Raw genomic sequence first — 4,350 nt, forward strand, 5'->3', positions numbered from 1 at the left:
TTATGCTATATTTTTAAAACCCCTAACTTCAACTTGAATTGATGCACATTAAAAAGGGGGACATTGTTGGTACCCCATGGTAGTTTTGATGTGATCAACCAAGTTAAGTTAGGTCCTATTTATTTGATCCTTGTGTCTAAGTGTGCAGGAACTTAGGAACACAAGAAGTCGAGCGAAAGATGTAGCTAACGAGAAAGATGACATGGGAAGAGAGTCGACAGACTCGGTGCATCTGAGGAACAAGTTGCTACAGAAGAGTACACTGGCTGATGAGAATGATGCACGCGGCGGTCCAAGAGATGAGAAGGTGGGAAGGAAAACTGCTCGAGGAGAAGACCGGAAAATAAGTTCGGGTGAACCCTATTCCGGTTGGCCAAAATCACCCAAGCGAGCGGAGCAGCGGAAGAGCCAAAGGAAAAGACTTGGAGCTCAGTAGTAGCTGTTGAAGGCGCCTTCAAAGGGATTGAAGGCGCCTTCAAAGGGATTGAAGGCACCCTCGCACCTTTCTGGTGGAACGTGCCTTCAATAGCTATTAAAGGCGCTTTTAACCCTTTATGGAAGACACCTTCAATCACTTGAAGGCGCCTTCGACTGGGTAAAAACTGTCGTTGGCGAATGATAAAGTTTTATCCTTTCTTACCTTGCTGGAGGTGCCTTCCAGCTTGTTGGAGGCGCCTTCCAGTTATGGACAAATTTTTCAGGGGCTATAAAAAGACCTCTGAACCTAGGAATTAAATATCAACTCTTGTATTCATTTCCTAGCAACTATCTGAGTATTCAACGAGTATGCTTCTCCACCTTCATCGAAGGAGACTTTTTAGAGTTTTTCATTTGTCTTGGATTAACAACCACTTAGGTTATAACCAAGTAATCTCGTGTCTCTTCTTTCATTTTGTAGTTGTTTAATTTAATTTTTATAATTATACTGTTGCTACTAACTAAGTTGAAAGAATGAGAAAGACATTTTGTTTTATAGGCAATTCACCTCCTATTGTCGGCCCCGCTGCTCCAACAATTTCATGTCTATCTGAGGTCATTTGGTCCATCAACCGATTTTACCTAAAATTGGCTGATGGACTAAACAACCTCAGATTAACATAAAAGTTAAAACTACATCCCATGTGCTCCGCTAATTCTCTTGATTATATTCATGTCCTCAAATATCAATTTGACCCAATATATTAAGAGCAATGATTTTTTTTTAATACGAATTAAATTTTTTAATCATATTCGTATTTAAAAAATCATTGCTCTACATATATTGAGTCAAATTGGCGTTTGAGAGATAAATATAATCAAGAGAAAAAAAATGTGGAACCGCCACATCAACGACCCCCCTAGAGTTAATCCCACGGATATGGAGGGAGGTAAATGTAGGTACACAGCTGAAAGCGCATGGTCGAGACGCTAACCCCAGACAATGACACCCCGAGGATCGAACCCTGGACCTCTCGACCACGAAACCATGTGCCCCAACTGTGCTACACTCTAAGAATATAAATATAATCAAGAGAAATAGATAAACACATATAAAACTAGTTTCATGTCAATCCGAAGTCATTTGATCCACCAACCGATTTGGGGTAAAATTGACTGATGGACCAAATTATCTCAGATTGATATCTCTTTTGATTATATTCATGCTCTCAAATACCAATTTTACCTAATATATTGAGAGTAGTAATTTTTTAACATAAATTAAATTTTTTGAACATATATGTGTTAAAAAAATTACTACTCTTAATATATTAAGTCAAGTTGATATTTGAGGATATGAATATAATCAAAAGAGATATCAATCTGAGATAATTTGGTCCATCAGTCGATTTTACCCAAAGACATATGAATTAGTTTCATATTAATATGAGGGCGTTTGATCCATCAATTAATTTTATTTAAAATCGACTTTGATAAAAAAAAGAAGAAAATCAGTGACTAATTTAAAAAATCAGTTTACTGGTTTGCTCAAAATTTCGATGTTTAAAAATGTTTCAAGTACATTTGTGTTTAAAAAAATTACTGTTCTCAATATATTTTGTCAAATTAATATTTGAGAGTATGAATATAATCTGGAGAAGTAGACGAACACGTAGAAGATAGTTTCATGTCAATTCGATTATTTGGTTCATAAGCCGATTTTAGACAAAATCGGTTGATGGACCAAATAACCTCAGATTGATATTAAACTAGTTTTTATGTATTTGGTTACTTCTCCTGATTATATCCATGCCCTTAAACGACAATTTAACTGAATATATTGATAGCAGTGATTTTTTTAATATAAATATGTTTGCAAATTTTAATTTATATTAAAAAGATTAATATATTGAATCAAATTGATATTTAAGGGCATAAATATAATCAGGAGAGGTAGACGAACATATGTGAACTAGTTTCATGTCAATTCGAGGTCATTTGGTCCATCAATCGATTTTACCCAAAGTTGACTGATCGATCAAATAATTTCGGACTGATATGAAATTAGTTCTAATGTGTTCGTTTACCTCTCAGATTATATTTATACTCTCAAACGTCAATTTGATTCAAGATATTGAGAGCAATGATTTTTTGAACATGAATATATTTGAAAATTTTAATTCATATTAAAAAATTATTGCTCTTAATATATTGTGTCAAATTAATGTTTGAAGTATGTATATAATCAAGAGAACTAGCTGAACACATAGGATATAGTTTCATTTCAATCGAATTGTTTGGTCCATTAGTTAGTTTTGGACAAAATTGGTTGATCCACCAAACGACTTCGGATTGACATGAAACTAGTTTATATGTGTTCGTCTATCTCTCCTAATTATATGCATGCTCTCAAATATCAATTTTATCTAATATATTGAGAGTAATATTTTTTTTTAATACGAATTAAATTTTTTAAATATATTCGTGTTCAAAAAGTCACTTTGCTCAATATATTGAGTCAAATTGACATTTGAGAGCATGAATATAATAGGAGAGGTAATTAAATACATAAAAACTAGTTTCATATCTGATCCTCTCTGAGCGTTGAGTCGACGGTCGCTGGGGACGTGGTGCTCTCGTTGACTCCGCATAGCCCTGTGAGTGACGTAGACCTTCGACGAGGACCTGCAAGCACAAAACTGGGGCGGGAAAGGGTTTCCGGCGACGACCCTCCGACGCTCAAGTCAGCCTCCGGTAGTAAGAAATCGAAGTAGAATGACAAGAACTATAGCTACAGTGATGAGTCGCGCATACCTCCGTTGGAGTCTGTGGGTCCTTATATATGGCTCCCTAAAGGTGCGTGCATGCTTATCGAGACATGCACGCCTCTCAAAGTATACCTGTAATGAGTGTGTCAGAAAAGCGTGCCTGACGCCATACCTCAATAGCGCGAGCATATCCTTGACGTGACAACGAAAACTTCCATCGTACGATTCTTTGTCTGACCCGACCGCCTACCATGCTGCCTGTCGACGACATTTGTCTCGAGGAAGATAGAGTTACCTGCCCCTTTTGTCTCATATCAAGCCGGACGGAAGAATCGCTCGGCTAACGTCGCGGTTGCCCGAGCGGGACATCTGCTCAGCCAATCATATGAAGGCCCTTGCGCTGCCGGTCGGTCGAGCTGAAGATCGCTTAGGTTTTGTTCCCTGCTATCAAGCCGTGCTAGTTACTCACCGGGCGTCATGAGCTCGGGCCCGAGTCGAGCCGATCTATCGAGATGCCGGGTCGACTTTCCGCCGATCGAGGAGATGATTCACCCGATCGGGCACCTACAAGGTGTTGACCACCTTGACCTCCTGTCGATCGACCCCATAGGGATGTTGACCTCCTGCCGGTCGGTCCCACAGGATATTGACCTCCTATCGGTCGACCCTACCCCTTTTATTACCGGATCAATATCAATCTAAGATCGTTACATCCATCAACTAATTTTTCCTAAAATTAATTTTTGATGTAAATCAAATTTTAACATTTCACATATAGTAAAATTGAATGGACTGATGAAAAAAATAGTAGATTGATAGGGATAAAATAAAAAATAGATATATGATTTAATAATTTTAAAATTATTTTACTAGATTTGATAATTTTAAAAATTTATCTACATGATTTAGTAAAAAGTTAAAAATTAATATATATTTTTTTACAGTTTCTATTGAAGAGTTTTTAATTTTAGTTTTTTTTATCGTTTTAAATTTCTTAATATTAATATTATTGACAGATTCGGATCGAATTTTTCCAACCTCAGTCATACTACAGCTCAGAAACTCGATTCGAATCCGCACTCCCGACATATCGAAAATTCCGAAATCCGAAATCTGAAATCCAAATCTGAATTTTCGGATCAGTTCTTCGAGTTGCCATATCGGA

The sequence above is a fragment of the Zingiber officinale genome, chromosome 3B (assembly GCF_018446385.1).
Source record: "Zingiber officinale cultivar Zhangliang chromosome 3B, Zo_v1.1, whole genome shotgun sequence".
In the NCBI taxonomy this organism is placed as follows: domain Eukaryota; kingdom Viridiplantae; phylum Streptophyta; class Magnoliopsida; order Zingiberales; family Zingiberaceae; genus Zingiber; species Zingiber officinale.